Genomic DNA, 23643 nt, shown 5'->3' on the forward strand with positions numbered 1-23643 from the left:
GAGAACCAATTGCACAATCTAAAAAACAAAGCAATCAAACAAAACAAACATCATTTGAATTTGCCTTACAAAAAAAGATAGGTTTACAATGCTGAGAATTTCAGATTACATTTCTTAAGGTATCTTCACTGCTTCATGCTAGTATTAAGTGAAATTCTGCAATTCTTGCCTAATGAGGAAGTGCTCATTAGTGTGTGGTTTAAAGCAATATACTGATGCAAGACCTTCTCATTGTAAGGAATGAGTAAAATGAAGAGAAAATGAGACTGAGATACTGAGTTTAATTTAAATAATAAAGACAGCAACTCTAGCTAGTGCACCAGACTTGCGAGACACAGAAAAATGCACTAAAACTGAACAAAACGTTTTAAAAGAAATCATAGTGTTACTAAACACTATGGGATTATTATTGGGATCTCTTCCTTATTTACTTCCATATTTTTGCTTCCCTGTTCCCACCCTGTTAGCACACAGTATATTTGGCCGTTGACTGTCTGGCATTGAGGTATTCCAGCTATCAAGACTTACTTAGTTGAATTCCTCGTTTCCGTTAATGACACTGCTTGCACCTACAAAAACATTCGGTCTCTGACTCATACAAGTAACCCTTAGTTTCACAAAGAATCCTGTCTGTCTCAGTGCGATTTCTTGTATTAATATGAATTACACAGCTGGCCTCCTCCACTGAATATTATTTTACATCCACGTGTAGGAGGCAGCAAGGTCAGACAGCTGGGGCACAGGGGGGACGTGTGGGAAAAGGGAGCTCTAATTCATGGCTCAGCTCTTGGCCAGGCTCCTGAACAAAGATCACAGAGGCAGAAACAGCAGAGAGGGATGGAGCGATTTGCCCACCTTGCCTCTAAGTTAATCAGGGAACATCATTCCTGTTTACAGCAGGTACAAGCAGCACTTAGGACAATATAATTCATTTTATTCCTAGTCTGCTCCATTGATGAGTAAAAGGTTGTCTTGTTCTACTCTTTCAGGAGTGTGATATATGGCCAGAAATGAAACACAGATTATTTTATCAGCAATAATACTTCAATAGATTCAGTTCATGAATCCAATTTCCCTAAGGACTAGGCATAATTAATTTCCATCTAGATAAATAAGTTTAGCTATGGATCTACAGAAGAGCTCAAAGGCAATTCGTACAAGGAAAGCCATCAGTTGGATGGAAATAAAAGATCTGAGATGTTGAGGCAAACACAGCACTGATGCAAAGAACGAGCGCAAAGTAAATAAAAGTTCTAAGATGCAAAGGTAAATACAGCCTGTGTGCAAAGATTTCTGGATAATCACTATCCCCCCAACTTAAATATGTAATGAAAATGAGTTTAGGATCTACAAAGCTAAATTCTGGCATTGGTTATGTCATCTCTGGTATACTTCTGAGAAACAAATAAAACAGCTTGTTAATAAAAACTTGCTAAACCAATCATCCCTAAATATGAGGAATGCAGAGACAGTGGCCTTGTTGTATTACTGTCTAATCTGGAAAAAATAAAAAATAAAATAAAAATTACCCAGACATAAATTTGGCTTTGACACAGAAAAGCACAAAGTCAAAAAATATTTCTTTCACTCCAGTGGAATTACATCTGACCAGCATTTCCAGAAATGTCTTACAAAAATCCCCCTAATAAACTCAGTGGGTTATGAAGTAATGTTGGACAGCAGACACAGAGCAGCAAAAGGTAATGATATATGTTGTTGGTTTTATTTACTTATGACACAAGATTACTTCTGGAATACATGCTGGAAGAAGAAAATGCATGAACAGATAGAAAGACACTGCATTTCTACCTTTTGGATCACTTTAGAACAATTCAGAAGAATAAATGGGAGCTGTAAGAGCATGAAAGCAACTTCTTTCTGTGGAGGACATTCTGTGAGAATGGGTGTTGGAAGACAGTAAATACATTTTTATTTCGCTGTTCAGTGAGTATTAGTAGCATTGGATAAATGCTTAAAAAGATATTTTGGAATTTTATTAGAGCTAAGACAGACTTCCCTCCATCAAACAGTAAAAATTATCAATCAAATTAAGACATATTTTTTTTCCATACAAACCAAGGTGCTATGTTCAATGAGGTACTGAGGACGAAACACAAAATCTGGCCCTCCCAGCCCTACTCACGCACTGTCTCCTGGCAATAGGCAATATATTGTTCCTGTTGTCAAACAGAAAATGAAATTTGTGTGAAGTGAATAGACAGCCTTAAATACCTCCAGCAAGCTGTTATGAAGTTATTGATAACCTATCCTACCTGTTTAAGTATATCACCATTAATCTATCTAATCTGCTATTTATTTAACCCTCATCTCAATATCCCAGGTGCTTTGTCATTTTTCAACACAGAACAGATTTAAAATGTATATATATATTTAATCCCTGTGCATATCTTCCTGACCTTTATCTAGCTATAAATGATGTTAGTGTCAATGAGAAGACTTCAGCTGACATCAGTCAGAGATGCTTGAATGCTTTTGATCCTTTAAACTTTTCATTATTTATTTGTAAGCAATTTTAGTCTTTTTTTCCCAAGGAAAAGGTTTTTGTTGGTGGTGAGTTCAAACAACTCATTACATTTCAAAACCAAACAGAATGCTTGGTACTGTTATGCTGAATGAGGGTGGAAAGAAGCAAGAGAATTCATGGGAAAGGGTCAGGAGCTGCAGATGGAGCCAAAGCAAAAATGCAGTAGGAATCGTGGAAATCACCACTGATGGAATGCAATGAACGTCCCTGAAACACCACGGGTTGCTCCTAGTTCTCACACTGCTGAAGGGATCAACACACTGGTTCAGAGCATCTGAGTAGCAAAATGCCACACAACTAACTAAAATGTCACCACAGCTAACTCTGCAGCCCTACCTAGTCACCGAACATACCCAGCAGGATGTCAAAGCAGGCCGTGTGAGTGTTGTGCAGAACCAGATCCATTAATATCATATCTTTTTTTCAAACCACCCTTCAGGCCTTGCTTTTTCCATGTCCACAGACCTCTGCCAGCGAGGATGCCACCGAGTAACGATTTGGAACTGCAAATGTGTGACGATTTAAGACCTGGCTCTCCCATGGGTTTCACAAGGCTGTCAATGCCTGATTTGTGATGGTGGTTTCTGAGGAGCAGGACTGAGCCTTCCTTTTTCCTGTCTGGTGCTGAGAACATGCTTGGCACTTAACCAAGATGCAGAAAAGTTGCTTAGGTGGATGGTAATTTTGAAGAGGCAGATGGAACGAGGATATACGTCACTCTGTGGCACAGTATTTCTGATAGACTTTATAATCCTCTGCTGCATGAGCTAGCATAGTTTTATGTCCAGTGGAAACATTAGGCTAGTCCTCTACAGAGATGGAAAAAAAATGAGCTGTTGCATTGCTTGCTACTCCCTGCTAACATTAATCTGTGGGTGGACCTGGACATCTGAGCCCACGCTGACATGAGCTGGGGCAGATGCGTGCCTATAATAAAATTGGCATATATTCATTTTACTGAAAAGTGAGGGAATGGACTCGGTTACACCAGAAGGGTCTGTTAGCAACTGCTCAGCAAACTGATTTGCTGCTCGGGTCCACTGGGACAGTTCTAAGCACCCATAAAATACAATATTTATCTCAATATCCACCAAAGATTGAATCCAAAATGGTGATCTTTCACCACAGGTTGGCAGCATATTTAGAGCTTTATGTTCCAACTGCACTGACTCCAGTGTGGAGGCCACTACTGAATGATCCCATTTCTGCTGTGGGCTTTGGCTTTTAGGCTGCAGAGGGATTTCCTCTCAGAAAAACCAATATTTTCCTGAAAATTTGAACAATGATTTCCAAATTCAAAAGCAATAACTGGATGTTTAACCGAATCCCACTTGGTAAGGCTGTTATTATTTTGCAGCAAATGTTTACAGCACGCAGCAGCCAGCTCACTGAGACACAAGGGAAGTGATGATCCTTGCTCTCTGGAGCCTGCAGCTCGACTGACACACCACAGCAGAGAGATGAGACAAATCTGTGGGATGGGTTCGGAGGCAGGCACGATGGGACTCCAAAAAATCCCAAAGAAACCCAAGTCAGGGAATCTGCTTCCCAGATATTTATTATGGTTTGCAAAGCTTCAAAGATAAAAGAATCATTCCAAACATAAACTCTCATCCCACACAGACGATGCTTGTACTTACATGCTATTGTCTCAGCGAGCTTTTGTTTCCAGCAGAAAACCTTATTGCATTTGAATATAGTTGCCGGGAGTTGAGTTAGCAGACATGATGTTGACAGCAGAGAAGTGATGCATGTAGAAGATCACAACTCATTTACCAAAAGGCTGAGTATGGCTTGTCCTAACCTGTATGGCTTAGGGTCAGAGTTAAAGAAAAAAAATAAATAAAAATAAAAAATAAAAAACCTAAATTAAAAATATATATATATAAATAAATAAATAAAATAAAAATATAAATTAAAAAAATAAAAAATAAATAAAAATAAAAAAATAAAAAACCTCAATGTATTTTTGAGAGGAGTACAACCTTAAGGGACTTACTTTCCGGACAATTTCAATGCAATACATTCTTTTAAGGAGATTCTAAGCAAATCTTGAAGAATTTTTCCACTCGCCAATAATGGACAGTAACACCAGCAAATAGTGCAGGTCAGCCAACAGGAGCTTGTTACCTCTGATAACTCTCTTTGGAAACCTGAGCCTTCACTTTCACTTTTTAATTACTTTTTTTATTTTTTTATTTTTTTTTTCATTTATAATGTATTCCTAAACTTCTTGGACTAAAGAAATAGCTTTATGTGATCATATTTTTTTTTCATTCTATTTAGCATATTTTTTTCCCTTTCCAATTACACTGATTGTACTGTTTGAATTATTCATCCATGTAGGATCTGAGCACTCCCTACAAGTCTCTCTATCCTTAACTCACAGTTCTGTGTGGCTTTTATATCACTAACTGTAAAAGACCAAGTTTCTTCTTTATGCAAATCCATGATATTTTCTCAACTGGCTTTGCTAATTATTTCTCTGTATTTCTCTGTCTATTCACACAAATTTGTCACTACAGGGATGCTGTTAGTGCTTTTATTTCTGTTAAGGTGAAAAAAAATCATGAGCTTCCAACACAAGGGTATTATCTAGGAGCAATTCTTCCCTAATATTCCAATTACCTGGTAAAATGTAGTTTATATCCATTCTGAAATCTAAGCTTCAGAGCCTCCTGGCTCACTGGTTCAAAGCCCAGATCCTACTGATCATTACCAATAATAGCAGCAGGCTCATTAAGAGATTTCGTTGTATTTCGATTAACTTCACAAGGGGAAAATTACAACACAATTGCCAAAGCTTTTTGCTTGTCTATTTTTATTATGTTTTATCTTTTATTAAGGATAAACATTAATGGAGCCAGAAAATGCAGGTACTCCATTTTCCGTAGCGCAAAAGGTCTCCTGAGAAAGACAAGTGCATATCTTGTACTTTCACATTCATTTCTAGTTTCTGGTAGATGGGAGACCTAAAACACACCTACCTGATCTGCAATGCAAAGGAATGAGAGAAACAGAAAACATTTTGCAAAGAAGACAGAAAGGATGACTAATTCCCACGTTCTGCGGATTTTAAGCCCTTGTTAAAATTTGAGTTTATAGCTGTAACAGAAAATAAATAAAAGGAGCAAAGAACAGATGAGGAATTAGAGCCGGTAGTCACTATTGGGAATGTTAAGTCAGACGGTGTTAAAGCACAAGCATGTTATGGTATTACATTGATGTCTGAGTGAGCCAAACCTGCAGCAGATGAAAATTTAAGAAACTGTGCACACTGCCACGAGCAGAGCTCCTTGTCAGTTATTCAAATCATTTGTTGGTTTGATATCTTAATTCTGGAAAAAATACGCTAAAAGAATACTGTTAAATCCTAAATGCCTTATGTTCATGAGACTAAGGCATGGACTCAGAGCACATAACTGGATGTTCTTTAGTTTCCAAATATTTAATTTTCATTCAGAGGAAGAAATCAGAAGCTTCCTACAACTGACATTGTTTCTTTACTGGGTATACAAACAACGCACCATCTGCAAAATGACTGGTTGCCTAGCTTAGTTCACTACAGGTTTTAGTTCCTATAAGCAAGTTATAGTTCCTATAAGTAAGTAACAGTCAGCTTTGCTTTCTTGAATAGGCATCTCCTAGAATCAATTCCTGCTTAAAAACAAACAAACAAACAAAACAAAACAAAACAAAAAAAAACTTTCCTTGCCCTACAACTGCACTGCAACATAATTAATAGCATGGACATGACTGGACAAAGACATTAGCACTTTACAGACCCTTCTGAGTAAAGCCAACAAGAAATTTCTCAACTGCATAGAAAAAACAGACTAATTCAGGGAAATATTAGAACAACAACAACAAAGCCGAATCTCAAACCGTAAGGGAATTTCAGCACCAAAATCCAGTTTTAGATTTTGTCTTCTGCCTTGATCACTGAAAATTAAGCCCTGTCAAAAGCCTGGGTATCAGTGCAAGTCCTTATGGTAATCAGATATTTCTAGTTACCATATTCCCAGGTGCACTAGGATTTACTTCCACCTGCTGCTGAAATAAGCACTGTGCAGCAGTGAGCTTCAGCCTACATTTCTGCAGTCTGTTCAGTTTTCTCCATCATTGGGCTCAGCTGCATTCCCTTCCTTTTTCAGGCTCTTCCACTCATCCCCAGACAGCTGCTCACAACCCACTCCTTCCTTTCTTGTTCCAACAAGGTCCTTTTAAGATTCATATTCTTTTTGATCTCTGGGCTCTCAGACTTGGCAAGCCAGCTGTGCAACTGCCTGGGGTCTGAAAAATAGCATTTTCCCAACTGATTATTGAGTTTTTGTTATTTTAACTCCCTTGAAGTTGTTTACCCCAGGTATCATGTCTCAGCCACTCTTTTGTTGCCCATTGGTTTCCATCTTCTCCCAGACTAAACAGCTTTCTTGTACTTAACTCTATAAATAATCTTCACATGCACAGACTGATGCATATAGGCTCTTCATGAAAATGGTATACTTAATTCCCCTGGTTCTCCAAACCACAGCAATTAAGATTAGTTATCTAGAATGCTATGCTAACAATTCCCAGATTTATAGGTTAGATCACTGGTGGAAAAGACTTTTGTCCTGCAGGCTCTTTGACTCTTGAATTTGCTTTCCTTTGTTGGTCTTCTCTGCTCTCTGTTATTCATATGAATAAAAGAGTGAGGGGTAGGCAAGTCATCACCTGGGGTATTGTCTAGGTAGGTAATTTCTTTAAAAAAAATAAAATAAAATCATAGCAACCAGAGCCTTCATACTTTGTAAATTCACCTGCTAGATTTCTCCTTTGTTCAGCATTTTCTAGTTTTCCAGCACTTGTTTCTCCATCTTTCTTCCCACGCCCCTCCCCAAAAGATAATCTTCTCATAGTGTTTCTTTTTACAACCCATTTTATACCAACAATATTTTTCCAAGAAATTTGGAGGTTTCTTGCCTTTTTTTTAAAAAAAAAAAAAAAAAAAAAAAAAACTTCTTAAAAGTGGGGGGAACCAAATGCTCCCATCATAAGATGGAAAATATTTTTCAAGACTTCTTGAAAGACACTATTTGTGGGTAAAGCAATGCACTGAAAACACAAAGCACTGCATCTTACTTCTTTGCCTGATTTCTCACCCGCTGCTTCCTATTAAAATAAAATACACTTAAAATCTAAGGAGACAAGCATAAATAGCTGGAAGAGGAAAAAGAACTTGTAAATCCATTTCAGTTTTCTGGAAGAACATAGCTTAAATCAGCATATATGTCAATTTTAGCAGCTGACATGTACAGTTAAGTTATAAGGTGAACACACCTGACATGAGGCTACAAAAACTGCAGTGAGAATGAAAGAGAAGATAGGGCTGCAACAACCACTACCATAACTTTATGCTGATCAGGTCTATGTAACACTATACTAAAATCTTTTGTGTCTTTTGATGACACCAATATGGCTCCATCCTCAGTCACTGCTAAGAAGGTGGCACACTTCAACAGAAGCGGTGAGAAGAAAGTGTAAAAGTCTTCCCAAAGTCAACTGGATCCTTGTATGAACTATAATAAATGTATTGTGGTAACGCCCAGCACTCTCTTTTCACTCAGTGCCAGTCTCAACCATTTTCTCCTAATTCAGCACCGAAGTAGAACTGAAACAGCTGGAATAGCAAATGCAGGATTTTTATGGTACTTTATAAGAAACTGTTGGAGCCATTGCCAAATCCACCCAGACAAAACACCCAACTGTTCTATAAAATGCACTATCTCACTGCAGAATTAGGAAATGTTCCTTTGCAATGCAGGAAAACTATTCAACTTGCTGGTATTTATAAATAGCCACGTATTGCAGTCATGAGCTTCTGAAGAACACATTCTTTCCAAGAAGAATGTCAACGTTAATCCACTGAAGAGTGAGTGGGTGAGTGTGAGAGACAGTGTGAACGTGTGAGCACAGCGGTGCAGGGTGCCTGGCAGGAGCCGTGCTAGAAGAAATGAAGTGTGGCTCTTGCCGCAGCCAGCTGCCAGGGCTTGCTCACCTCCTGCCCCCATGTAGTCTCCCAGCCTCCTGGCACTGGCGTGGTTTTAAACCTTGTGCACAAGCTGCACTATCTTGAGAGAGGAAGATAGGAAAGAGAGAGATGGGAATGTAGCACATCAGGAATAGCTTCAGTTGCATCATGGACTGTATCTGTGCACTGACACTATGGCAGGAAAAAAGTCCTTTTCCGACCTTTGAAGGCTTTCTGTTGAGCTGCTCTTGGAGTAGGATGTGGAAATAGATTGTGGGATGGCCTTGAGAAGTATATCCTAGTCTTCAGATTCTCCTAGACAAGGAGACTCCTTGTAGGAAGTCATGATATTCTCCTTAGCAAGAAAGGAAGACATCCATCAACATGGTCTGAGTAGACGAAAGAAGTAAGAGTTCTTATCCATGTGTAAGGCTTCTTATAAATGGACAGGACAACCTCCCTTCTTAGTTGAGCCATGAATAAAAAAAAGGGATTCCCATTAAGATTTTCATCAGTCACACTGGTATGGTTACTCCATCAAGAACAGTCTTACACTCAACTGAGACAGCACTCTTATCTAGATTTTTTTCTGAATTTTCATTATACTAAAATGTCTAGCAGTGTTAAATAATAGCAAACCTCATTTATTTTTTAAAATGAGAAAATAAGTTGCAGGTTACTAAAAATATTGAAAGCTCAAAACCCTAAAACTATTACAATAACAAGGCTGAGGTCTAGAGGGAATTTTTTTTCTGGGCTTTCAATTTGTGGCAGAGATTTAAAAACTATTTTAGTAAAGGAAAAATAATCCTCATATGAGAAAAAATTAAGAGAAATTAGTTCAGCACTGGACCTTTCACAGATACTTGGTCATAAAACAACAAACAACTCGTCATTCTTAATGTTATTATTCTCTCGGGAGCTGAGAGTTTTGTTTGCTGTAATAAAGTTTTATAATTGAGCTCAACTTTACTGGAGCAGAGCTTTTTTCTTAAACAGCTGAGAAATTGAGATATTCTGATTTAAAACGATGCTTGCAGCAGAATAAACATGTGTGTGGTATAACCAGGTCCTTTGTAAAATGAAAAATGAAATTATGTTGCTTTTATTTTATATTTTCTCTTTCAAGGAAAGGCATTTTATTTTCATTGCTAATATATACCGGGCAGAGAAGATCAGATGGTGGATATTATAATGAAGACTTCTTTGTTTGCAGAAAAACTGTGTTCGTGATCTTCTTAGAATGTCTGACAGTTTAATCATAAAGAAATAGATGTCTCAGGTGGAATTGTTGTTAGCTGTGCCTTAGGTTGATTTATTTTCTCTCCAAACTGAGCTGATTTTATCAGAACTTGTGATAGAAACTTACCTTGCATCTTATGCTGTGGCAGTGCAATGAACGAAATCCTAACGCACCAGTTGTATCTCAGAAAACTCCCAATCTGAATGCAGTCTTTCCCTCCCCTGCCTGTTAATTTTTGGAACTATAATGTTTTATTAGGAGCTACAGGTAGTAGGTAAATCAAGATATAGACATCTCTGCTCTTAACCTTTACAACTACCTTTCTGCTCAGAGCGGCTCATTTGTACCAAATCAAGAACCCACATACAGCACAGACCAATACGTAACAGATACAAAAGCAGAACAAAGTCTTATTTATGCAGCTTGATCTCAGGACCATAGTGAGGTTTGTGGTGTAGCTGGATAATCAGCCCACAGGTACAACTTAAATACCATCTTACCAAGCACATCAGATAGAAAACCTCAGAGATAATAGTTCTTGTCTAAATTGGGCTTGGCATGCTGTTTTACAGCACCCATTGGAAATCACAGAGGATAAGCCTGGAAAATGACTTTGTCTAATGAAAAAAACGTGGCATATATGTGCTGCTTTTGATACAGCCAAAAAATGCTCTATTGAAATAAAAGCACTGTGACAGCCAAAGAGACATGAACCTCCCCAAACCCATCACCTACTGGATCACTAATTAAAGGCCAGTTCCTAGCTTAACCTCACTTCCAGAGGAGCATCAGCCCCACTGAATGCACTGCAAAACAATCCATGAGTTTGGGGTATATGGTTTTTCCATTTGAATCCCAGCTCTGCTTTTTACAACAGGAAAGGAAAGCTGGGGACTTGAGGCCTGATTATCATTTATACAGTGGTCTACTTCTAAGCACAAATCAAAACCTCAGCAGGAAACTGTGTGCAGGTGAAACCTCTTTCTCCTGTTCCTACTTAAGGCAAAGTATGTAAAAAACATGCCATTTTCCCACTGAAAATAATAATATTTTTTTTGAAAGTAAGTTTGAATGGAGACAGAAGAGTCTTCTCCAATAGACGTCAGTTAACATAACCGATTTCCTATTTCCATCACTACTTGTGCAATATGAAGTTGACTTTGTACAAAAGAGAATCATAACTCCCCGCAGACATCTCTAACCTTTTCTTAACTCATCTCCAACCTACCATCTTTTCTACTTTTCTTTATGCTAGGCTAAACAGAACAACAGCCTTACTTTTAGTTCATTTTTGGAAATGCATTCAGACTACTCTTCCACCCAACAGCCTGTATCTTCCTTTTGACAATGGCAAAGACTGGAAGGTTCATGTTCTTTTAAGACATGTTTCCTGCAATCCTCTGAACTACAGCAAGATGCCTGCTTCTTGCACAGAAACCCCAACGCATATATGGCAGAAGGATGTGATTTGATCTCCAGAAGAAAAACCTTCCACTTGGCATGATGAACCAATTCATATTCCAAGTCCTTATTTTCTTCTTGGTTCTCGCAGTCAGAAACATCTTGTGATACTGAGTAACAACAACATAATCTGAAAATTATGCACAGATGAATGAGCTCGCTCATAGCTGTTATTCCTCAATCTATGACTTACACATTCCACATATTATGCATTTTTTACCTGCATACTGTTCCAAAGAATACACACATGGGCAAGTTTTTGAAGGGACTCTGGGGTAATGTATGATCCTACTACCCGCAAGTCTTATGATCCGTTCTGTAATGACCTATTTTTGGTTTGAGATTTTCTCCATATCTTAAGAAAGTCTAACTTCTTATAATTGTTTCTTACGTTTTGTTTACTAGACATATTAATACATATATTTTAGGTGCTGCTTAACGTAAAGCATTAAAAACAGATTTGCACCCAATATTGACCACTTGATGTATCCAGACATTAGCTAATAAGCCAAAATTCATGTGTTGCAACAAGTTATAGTAGTCTGTGGCTGCCCTTAGAGGCCAGCTGAAATGAACGGAAGTCTCTTTCCCCTCACTGTTACTTGAAGTAAATCCTGGACTCACCAACTTTCCCAGAGCAACCACAAAACGAACCACAGCCATTCAGTCTCACTTCCACTAAAAAAAACTGAGAACATCAGTTTCTGCAAAGCAGCAAGATGTATTTGCTTTCGTGAGTGCTCACTGAGCTTTCTGCTCAATGCTCTCAGCCCTGTGATATTAAAAGGAGCAATCTGGTTCTTTTGAGGAGAAACACCGAGCTATTAACATAACTCGCAGGTGTTCCTTTTTATCATTTGATACTAGAGTCTTTAACAAATTGCTTGCATGAAACCACCACTACCAGTGCCAGCCAGGCTTGAAGAAAATTATGGACCCTCAGAACTGAATCTTCTCTCATCCCTGCTGCTCTAGATTAGGTCAGAAGAATGCTAATGGGACAGCACGAGCACAGCAGCACTGCATTTGTCTTTCTTCTGGCTGCATTTGCAGCCAGATTACTTTCTCTGATATTGCACTTCTTTTGACCCAGACTTTTGAGTGTTTGACATCAGCTCTGAAGAGAATAAGAGTAACGATGCACAGATAAGGAGCTCATCAGACTGTACATTTTCCCAAAGACACAGGAGAAAGAGAAGGAAATATTTCTCAGAAAAGATCATGCCATTTTTTTTCCCTTGGATGCTTTTGGGAACTGGCTACGTAAAAATAAATTGTCTTAATACTTCTGAATTTTCCATACCAAAGGAAACCTGATAGGTAAAATTAACTCTATTCATATGGGAAATGAACTTCATTATTTCCCACTGCTGTGCAATAAATAACTGTAACACAAGCCCAGTAAAGGACTGGACACTTGTCCTAGCTTCAGCCCATAACCTGTCCGGGATGGAAATAGTATGTGATGGTATGTGTCCAGTATATGACAGCTGTGGCCATGGTTTATTCACAACCTCCAGGTATCACTTTCCTTCTTCCTTCAGCAAATCTAAGATGCAGCTGAAACACTGTTCTCAAATGCCACTCTCCTCAGTTCCTCTTCAGGCCTCCAAGTAGCTCCTATCTCTTGTTGAACTTGACCACCTCAAGTTCTCATCCCCATGCTGCCAAAACCCAAAGGGCTCCAGTTAAATTATCATTCAGGCTATGATTAGCTCTGGTCCTCAAGTCAAAAATACCTTCAAACTGAACACATAAGCCCTCAGAGCCTGAAGTCAACCACTTCCCCCCAAAAAACAAACAGCAAGATCCAAATCCAAAATGTGTTTGGAGAAAAGACATTCTCTGATCTCATAGACAATCAGGGCTGTCTGCATACCTTTCTGTTCACATCATCTTTTTTCCTCAGTAACACTCTGTGCTTTTCTTTCTCCCATGCTGAAATATAAAACCGGAGCTTCCCACATCTCCGTAGTACATCCTCTCAATGCACGCCTTTGCCAAACTGAAGGCTCATTAGGACTAGTGCTGCCTTTTCGTCACCTCTGAAGTGCCAAATACATTTTTGGGCACAGGAACTGCAATTTTTGTAAAATGGTCTTAAAAGTTTTAAGCTAGACCCAATTCAAGTTCTACGATCCCTGCCTCAGTTTTACTGGGGACATACCTGGATTTTTCCAGGAAGATTTTCCCCTCATTCTTGACCTGAGAGAGATGATTATTCATGAAAGTGAAAAAGTAAAGTAAAAGCTGAACTCAGGGCTTTACAAAGAAAATGTTCTGGATGAAAATTTGTAGACTAAATATATATATATATTGTAGCAAGTCAGTAAGTGTATCAGCACTGAGAGAACAAAAGAAAAAAAGCAGAAACAGAATATAGAACACTACACAATCTGCTAATTCAAGAAAAAAATATAAGCTAATTAAGATAATGATCCCCACAGTTAATTTCCCCATGAAATTAGAAAGCACATCCCTAATTCAAATACAGTTCTTCAGTGATGGAGTGCTCAGTTCCCTTTGCACATCTCCACAAGCTGTAGTATCTCCAATGGAACAGGATGAAATCAATTTGAGAAAGACTTGAGAATGTCCTTCTAGATGGGATAGCAATGACTCCTGTGCATTCACAGGGACTTCCTATGGCGATCTATTCTAGAAAATTAATCTGAAATTACAAAGGTGCATACTTAAAGCAGATTCCTTAAAACTGCATTCCTGTTTAGCTTGTAGTTATACACTATTGTTGAAAATTAAGGTGTTCTTCATTCAGTTTAAATTATTTCAGAATAATAGCAAACTGATTATCAGCATTATAGTTACGCATGGGCGTGCACCCCGCACGTTTAAACACAGTTTAGGTACGATAACTGTTTCATTAGCGTGTATGCAAATCTGATCTCACCCATCAAAGTATTAATGTCCTCACTCTTAATATGCAAATATCTATTTTTTTTATAACCACTTTTCTTCCGGGACACAATACGAGGCTGATTTTCCCCTAATTACTATCACAAGATGATGTGTAGTAAGGAAGTCCTTTTTGGAGTGCTCCATTTCTGTGGGTCACAGTTAGCAGCTGACTGCCAAGCCAGATGAAAGATAATGAAGAGAGAGAAGATTTCACATTGGATATACATCATTTACTTAAATAAGGAAAACAGATGATGTTTTGCTTAACTGTTTGGAAGAAGGCACAGAAGAGCCTCATTCTCTAAGGGTTCAAAGTGGTTTGAGCAGGCTTTGCTCGGTCTCTTCCTTCCCATTTTTATATTCCCTACCTGAAATAGGAGGGACAAGATAACCTTCCTGCAAACACTGGCCTCCAGCTCAGCGGCCCACGGTTCTGGCCACGACCTTCTCTCTGCTCTACAATACCTAGCTCAAGTTACCTCCAACTATTGGTAAGGCCGCTAAATGCAGCCACAGTAAATGTGCCCTGTACTGTCACACTGAGGAACTGAATAAACGGATATCCAGTCTGCTCCCAAATTCTTTAAAGCTTATGGAATCTGTTTTTGACACAACTATGTTGCTACTATATAAATCTTGATATATTTATGAGATATATATATTTAGAGAGAGAGAGTGATGGGTACGATAAACAAATCCATACGTGAACTAGTTTACTTTCCTCATAGACAGGCACTCTGCACTATCTGGCTCTCTTCACCATTATATAGCCAGAGTCAATTATAAACCTTTTATGTTTCCCTAGCAGGAAGGTTAAAATTCAATTCTCTTTTATTACAGTTTGCAAATATAATATACTCTCCAGCTGGCTAGGAAAAGCTTTTTAGTTAAATCATCTTGTGCAACACTGCTTCTTAGGTGCTGGTACTTTCCTATTCAACAACAAACTGACAGCCCTGCACTTCCAGGGTATTTATTGGTCTGTTCCTTAAATGTAATAGTTATTTTACAACTTTTTTTTTTTTTCTTAACTGGGTGGTGGGTGGGGGGAAAGCATGCAACCGTGCTTTTAGATTTAAAACGTCTCCTAAAGATGGTAAATGCTGTCCTTTGTGCCTCTCCCCAGTAAATCAGTTGCTTGATTCTTTTTGTTTTCAGGGTTTAAAATACTGCTACTAACAGAAAGTAAAGTGATGTGTTAGCACAGCAGAACTTGCTGTGTTATTGAGCTGAGGCAAGGAGCCCAGAAAACCAGATGAAAACGATCCACTGAAATCTATAATCCTTCCTTCTGCCCTCACCACAGCTCCATAGCATGAGATTATTCTGCTTGTTAGAATAACCACTTATCTACCCATGGCCAGTTCTGGTGTCTACTGGAATGTTAAAAAGGTTCACTCCTAATTACTGTGCTGACTCAATTCTTTTTGTCCAACTCCAACTTCAAAGAAATTCATTATAACTTATCCCCCAACCAAGGGAAGTAAATGGACTTACTGGAAGGATGAATATGCTCCAAAAGGGTGAGAGAGAAATAAAGAGGAGAAACTGAGGGTCTTTCTATAGGGTCTTATAAAAGCTGAGAGCCCTGACGATGAGTTAATTATTTCTGCTACCAATGCTGCAGCTCACAAACGCAGTCAGGTTTTCCTCATCTTCTTGCAACAAGGCTGTCATCTGGCAATCCTGTTTGTTACGTCTGAATAATTTTGTCCAATTTTGACTGAGTAACTTGGGACACAGACCGTTTCTTCTCTGCATTGTAAGAGTTAAACCAGAAGCACCAGTGCATAAATGCTATGTACAATAAACTTAACATTCAAGGCACCTTTCTTGGTTCTTATTTTCTATGACTCAACAAATCTGAGGTGCTGAACACAGCTGTGAGCACAAGGGGGGGGGGGAGGTCAGTTTTTCTGTTATAGGAGTGTCTTCTCATTTTGTAGGAACCCACTGATGCTGACACCAATATCCTGTGTGTAGGTTTCCCCTCTCCTCCAAGATGTTATTTTTGTGAAAGTGCAAACCACCACCCTTCCAGCAACATCTGTGGGCTAGAAAGACTGAGCATCTTTGGCATTTTTACAAGCAGAAATGTATGGCCCTGAAAATGATACCAACAGCACTAATGATGCTGAGGGGTATTGTAGAAAACTGCATCAATACAGTAACTCCAGAGAAAAAAAAAAAAAAAAAAAAGAAGAAGTCCAGCTCATAAAACACTTTCTGTAGGAAAAAATGTGACGTGCTTTCCAGATGCCTGTCCTTGCCTGCCCTTTTCCTAAGGGGTCCAGTTAATCTTCCTACAAAGTTTATTATGTACACAAAATCTCCCCTGCCCAAGAGTCTTAGTGGGATGATTAAATCAACATCTTACACAATGTCTCATTTTAGGAAATCTTAATTAATGATTGCCGTGTTATATATTAGGGCACCTCGGTGGAGAAAACATTACATTTTTACCTCCAGGGCTGTTATGTGTTTTTTTTCACAAATTCACCACACATGGTTAGGCACAATTAGCACCAGCAGGTCACAAGAGGCCTGGGTAACAAGCAAGCACAGCACCGAAATGGGTCTTTTCTCCTGAGAGCCCCTCTGAAGGTCAGGGTTGGAGTGGGCAGCAGAGCAGCCTCAGAAAACTGCCCATCCATACATCTCCCTCGAGCTGGATATGAGGGAAGTGAGTGCAATTCCCCTGTAGTTTCCCCAATAGCCAAATACATTTCCGTAGGATCTCTGAGGAGGAATTTCTTGCTGTGGCTCTTCCTCTTTCTGCCTCTTTATTATTACTGTTTGCTATTGCTGCTACATCAGCATGCTGTAGGGCGAATCCCTACATTTTCCCCGATAGACACCCTACACACAACTGACACGGATGAGTAGAACAATTCTTGGGGTGCAATAAATCTGAAATGTTAATCCATGAAGCTTTAGGGAGCTACTTTCTGACTGTATCCTTTCCGTAAGCATGACCGGTAAGCTCCATTTCAGAGCTGGGACACCCCCTGCCCCCTTTTCACTTCTACTTCTAAAAAATAGAAGACTAAGTTCGGCTGAAAGAGTTCGTTCCTCAACATTGAAAAATGCATTAGCAGAAATTCAAATCTCTCTGAAGCATAAAAATAATGCTCAGCTGCAAATTCAACTGCAAGTTACCAAACAGAAGAACTTGCACTATAACCAACTACAACACGAGCTGAAGGCATCCCCGGCCCCTTTGCCTTTAAAATGCCCTGGAAGCAGTGGCTTTCGGCAGAACACCTTATCTGCTCTTGAGAGCTGTGACTCTTCATCTTTTCATTATGAAGACCCAGGGGATTGCTTACTTAGCATACACCAGAGGCAATGGATAGGGTGAGCAGTCACTGCAGCCAGAAAACCCCAGCACGGAGCAGAGGCAATTACCCTCCGCACGCAGAGACCGTGGAGCTGAATCGCGCTGAATAGAGAACCCCTCCGGCTGGCAGAGCCATGTGTGGCTGGGAAGAGCAGCCACTTTCACTCCGCTGAAAAGCAATGCAGTAAGTGACTGATATTGCAGCAGGCACTGGTTCCTGAGGTTAATAAGGAGCCGAAGCCTTGCAGCTTTTGCTGTGTGAAAGACAACCTCCGGTCCGGGACCAGTGTCAGAGCCGCACGGTTTTTGTTGCTGTTGTTTCTAAATCGAGTGAAGGAATCGAGCCGATGTGCAGTGACACTAAGAGAATAATTTTGCATTGTGTGCATGTGTGTGTATTGCAGGGGAGCGCTTGCTGTATGGTCCTGTGCCAAAGTAATACTGCTAGGTTTGTGGCTTTTTTCTATAGTCATGTTTGACAGCATTTAAATAGGGATGCTGCTTAATAACTTATTGTCAGTGTGTGTTTCTGTGCTCTTTAACTATACAGCATGATTCCTGTGCTTGGGTGCAAACTATTTTCTGTACTGTTATGCTAGATTAACAGGGACTGTGTCACTGAATAATGAAAAATCAGAGATTGCAACTATGTGAATGAGTGCCTTGATGAAAATAATACTGTAATTTTACTTCATCAGATACAGCTAGTTTCTAGTTTGAGGTAAACACTTCAGTGTAGCCTGAAACTGCGGTTGCTTTTTTTTTTTTTTTTGTAGATGTTTATAAGCAGTACTTTATCATAGCATAGCAGTGGGTTTCTTCAGATTCAAGCGTTGTGTTTCTGTACCCTGCAGTAGCACAGCTTTCTATTTGTAACGTATAGTAAAGAGAAGGCATGATTTAAAGTTTGGTTTATTAGAAGAGAGGTTTTTACATAGCTTGAAAGTGTTTGTAAAATAAGAGTTTGGGAAATAATTGCAGGCCTTTGGAAGAAAACATACAGCACTTAAATCAAATTTGACTGTGCAGTTTTCACTCTGTTAATTTGGAGACTATTATTAAGCTGTGTTCCTCTGGTTTCTTAATACAGCTTTTTCACTGACTTACAAGACTCTGGTTTAGACTAACTGCCTATTTTGAGAATAAGTGCCATTTCAGCTTTGGGCACGTTTAACTCCTTGAGGTAAAGCATTCTATATTATTTTAGGGGGCAGTATATGCAAGTCCCAAAAGTTAGGTATTCTTTTTTGCTGTTAAGTCAAATGTCAATATTAAATAGTCATCGATATCTTGAAAAGGGCACTCATGAAAACAGTCTTTAGTTCTGCAACTCAGATTTTGTCTAAAAGGTGGAGCTCATTTAGTTACTGTAAAGTTCTGGGATATACAGGCAGTGCTCACATTTTGAAGAAAAAGTTTCCTTCTTGTTATATCCTTGTCAATTAAGTTTTGCACAAAATCTGGGGTGTCACGTTATCAGAAGGCATACTTCTCACAAATAAGACAACTGAAGCTCAGTTTCTGCTAAGAGTTTTTGCAGGGATGCTGCTAAAGATGTGTAATGTTTAGTCCTAGGCACAGCTAAAGACACGGAGGAATAAATACCCAGGAATTACAGCTCTGAGTTACCACCTTTCTACTCATATGCAACATGCATGTCTTAAAGACTTTACTCCTTGAGGGAGAGGGACACAGGTGCCGATAATTGCTACTTCCCCCGACAACGCCATCGAGAATTTTCTCCTTTCTGCCTAAGACAACCCTTGTGACTTATGGTGCTATTGAGTTGTAATCATTAAGATAATGAACAATTAATAAGTGATAAATATTCTTCACTATTTGTACAACTTTGAAGATGGACAAACCTACACGGGAGGTGAATTTTATCTGACTCTCATCTGCTCACCTTTTCCCTTTCTCTCCTGTCTTGACTTCTCCCATTTCCTTTCTGTGTGCAAGCATTTGGTAGGTGTTAGAGCTGCTCATGATTTGGGATCTTAACCCACGGTCTGTGCTCTTTTTCCAGTAGCAGGTCCATGATCAGCGTGTCATCTACCTCTGTCTTCTTCAACCAGATATCTAGCTAAGCCAATAAGGAATTTGGAAGATATGAGGATTTATTATAAGGTAGTTCTGAATGAGATGTATAAACCAAGTGTTGATTATCTATCATAAGGAAAAAGAGAGGATTTTACCTGTAATCAGGATGTATGCAGAACATGCAGTTTTGATGATATTATCAGACATTTTCAGGTAAACTAATCCTGGTAATTTAACAAGTCACTGTTTTCAAATGATTTTCTCCCAGGAAAAAAATATATAAATGAGGAGGAAAGGAAATGCAAATAGGAGTCGATGTTGGAAAGATACTGGATTCATAATGATAATCACAAGAGGAAAAGAAAGATTATAGCTGTTTTTATGCCTTCACGCAATTCTGAGTCCCTAATCAAAATGTGTTCCCTGAACTGGAAACCTGCAGTTATTTCCCAGATATTATTGTTCATGTCAAAATTAAAATGGGAAAACATTAAGCATGTAATTTAATATCTCAGCCATCTAGAATATTAGTAAACAAATGCTTTCACTTCTTCATCCCTGCCTTTTAAGTTACCCTGGCAAGAGCCTTGCCTCATAAGTCAAGTTCACTTTATTGCACTGAAACCTTAGAGAGACACACACAAAGAAAAGTTTACTAATTTTAACTTACACTATCAGTAATCAATTGCAACCCAATTTAATTAATGTTTAGAGTACTTGAATTCATGTCACTATATTGCTACCACTTTTCACTTGTAGAAACACCAGCAATGCTTTACAGTATGAAATATGACTGCACCATCTTGACATCTAAGCATCAGAGACAAAGCTTCCAGTACAAAGCTGTAATGAAGAATATACCATAGGCAGATGAACACGCTCCTTAATTTCAATGCACAGGGAAAATGAGTCAGTTGCAACAGGAACCAATGGTGCAGACAATGTTAAATTACAAGATACGACATTCAGCACATTCTCAAAGAGAAAAACTTAAGGATATTTGAACAAGAGCAGTGAATTTTTCTACCATGCTTAGTAGAACTGTCATGTTTATAAAGAAAAATATCTTACAGCTAGTGAAATCCAAAATGTGCCACATACAGTCAGTACTTTGTTTCTGACTACAAAAGAAAGGACACTTTCTTCCCTTTATGTTATTCAAGGGTAGATTTTCTGATGGTGTCTAACTACTTAGATATGCTGCATAATAATTATTTTATTCATATGTATGAAAGCAAATGACTTAGAATCTTTGTTATACTTATCTGCTGTGAGCATCAAGATTGAATTTAATTGGGATTTTCAGATGTATGCTTAGACAATCCATTTTCAACAACAAAATGAATATGCTAAGTATTACTTGCTAGCACTTCTTACCAAAGGCAGTAGTTTAATACTCTGCAATAGTTACAATTCAGAATACTTTCCTTGCCACAGTGACTATCTGCACATTCCACACCCACACAAGTCCCCAGAAGCTCCTGTGCATAAAGCAGCAGTGCAGTAGTGTTCAAGGAGGATTAAAGGACTAAGATCAAGTACCTCCTAAATACTGCTGCCTGAGCTGTTGTTTTAAACAGGAGCAAAAATAATGTACCTGCCTCTTCCAAGTGCTGTTCAAAAGGAACAGATATGCATCCGAAATACATCCAAAAGTAGAAAGATCACACTCTACATTTTGCAAAGTACCTTCAAAGCGTACCTAGAAGGCAGTTTGACCTTCAGAAGATACAGAAGAACTGGTCCATGATTCCTCCCCCTCTTGTACATATTCTCTAGAGCTTTAGGAAAGATTTCTGGCATCTGTCATTCGGGAGGATAGTTCAACAGAATGAACTTTAAAACAAGGCTGTGAAAGTGCATATCCTAATAAACCAGATGATCAGTGACAGACTGCAAATCAGACATCTGATTTGCTCAGAAACATCTGGAGGAAAATTAAATGCTGTATGCTCAGTTTTGAATCTTTAGGAGTTAGCTCATGGAATATTTAATGATCTTTTCATCCCTTTTGAACATAAATAGAAAGGAAAGAGCATGTCAACTGAACAAGGGTTTGCTTGAACAATAGCCACAGAGATAAGTACACTTTCCCAGCATTATTTTAGCATTTAAATTTCAAAACTATTTCACCTAGCCCTGGCAAGACTAAGCCTCTGGGGGTCCTATCCACAGATACTCTGAATCCACAGCAGTCAGCGAGGGAAAGATTCCTAGACAGGAAGAACATCATATTCCCAGTGTGTCAGTCAGTACTTTGTTCAGAGGGAAAGATGAGGAAACAAGACAGAAGATTGCTGAAAACACAGATGCGCACATTTCTTCTGCTAGAAACAGAGCAAAAAAAATTATTTCATTTTATGATAAATCACAGGTTCTCTCAATGTTATGCTTTAGACTTTCAGTCAGGGCCAACGGCAATAAAGAACCACATGCTCAAGCAAATATAAACTATCTGGTGGAAAAGCCTTTCTTCCCCTTTCTGCTCCTGCCCCATCTGATGGATTTCATGATTTCCAGAAGAATTTGATGCCTTATACCTTTAGCCAGTATTATAAACTGGTCCGAAGTAAGCTCTTGTCACCCATCCAATATTAATTTTTTTTTCCTGTGTTCATATTCAAGCTCCCGTTGCCTCTGCCAACATCACCAACCTATCTACAACGTCTTACCAGATAACCATATCGCACTATACATTGCAGAACTATTCTGAGTTTTCATCAGCCTAGTTTAAAATTCAGCCCTCAGTCTGAGCATAATCCAACTAGGAGAGCAACTAAGAAATCATAACTGATCATTTTTTCTACCTTCTTTGGAGGCACTAAGTCATACTTAGTTTTGCCATATTGATTCCTTTACCTCCACTCTAAAAATGGAGCCTGTTGTCAGCTGCTGCGCTCAAGTCATTTTATGACTATTTTTAACGGGGAAAACTGGGGAAAAGAACATGTTATATCGATGTGAGATATCAACATAACACAAGGACTATAACACAAGGAAGTGTCTATAATGGAGAGGTGCCACGGAGTCAGAACAAAGGTGAGCTTATACACATGTACCAAGTGACCCATTTACCATGAGATTTCCAGAGAAGTTCAGGAAGAACTGGAACTGGGTTGGGAAGGGAGATCATTCCAAGCTGACAACTTGTCAGGAAAGTATCTCCCATTATAAGAAGTCCAAATAAAGACTCAAAGTCATGAAACTTAGATAATCCAAAATAAAAAGACTCTGAAAAAAAAAATAAACATTGCATTCTTTTTGTGTTCCATTTTCTGGAATATTTTAGGATTCATACTTCAAAAAGGTTTATCTACAAGCACATGAGAGATTCTCACACAAGAAGATCACAAGAGCTTCAAAAGCATCACCTCAAATAAAAATCATGCAAGATTAAAGTTAGGCAACCTCTACATTTAGCAACACAAATTCACAAAACATTTTCTTTTGTTTTTATTCTTACCATTTTACACTTTGTCTTTGTGTTTTGCAGCCAGTGGAAATGTTTCCTAGGGAAAGAAAGTAAATGATTTTCTAATGCCTGTGTCTGCAAACCACCAGAAAATACTGCTTTCTCGATCATATTCTGCTACTGAGTTCACTATATCATCACTGCACTTTGCAAGTTGTAAGCAAAAGGCAGCAAGAAAGGAAATATTCAATAACACATACTGATGCAGCTCTTGTTCAGTTGCAAACATATTCCAACAGACCTCTCCATACTCCTCTCTCATGCTGTATTTGATCAGCACATTGAAGACAGCTAGCATTATATTCTCTCACCATTCAGACTGTCACACCACTACAGCATTTACAGTTTTCATCTTCACATTCACCATGGGTATTTTCTGGGAAGAAGCAGATTCTCCTGTTCAGAAAACACCTGCTCTCACTTCATAACATTTTCCTGCTGCCATACATAAGTAGCAATCTCTTTTAAGAGTTGCTTGAAGAACGGGAACAGGTTGATAAACACATTCAAAAAAGTAGGAAAAAAAAAATGAACCCATAATTGCTCCTGTAAAGGAGTTTTCCCCCACTATTCTTCTACTTTGGGTCTTGTTCCCAAATCAGCAGGTAGCAAT

General features: G+C 38.7%; 1 protein-coding gene across 1 annotated transcript in view; it reads left to right on the top strand.

Moving 5' to 3' along the window:
* The first annotated feature begins 17417 nt into the window (after window positions 1-17417).
* CTXND1 (cortexin domain containing 1) overlaps window positions 17418-23643 on the top strand; it is a 34786-nt gene continuing 28560 nt past the window's right edge. The window contains exon 1 of the mRNA XM_035335421.1: window positions 17418-17702. The gene's annotated coding sequence lies outside the window, so the exon portion shown is untranslated. The remainder of the gene's footprint in view (window positions 17703-23643) is intronic.

This window comes from Oxyura jamaicensis, chromosome 10 (assembly GCF_011077185.1).
Source record: "Oxyura jamaicensis isolate SHBP4307 breed ruddy duck chromosome 10, BPBGC_Ojam_1.0, whole genome shotgun sequence".
Lineage (NCBI taxonomy): Eukaryota > Metazoa > Chordata > Aves > Anseriformes > Anatidae > Oxyura > Oxyura jamaicensis.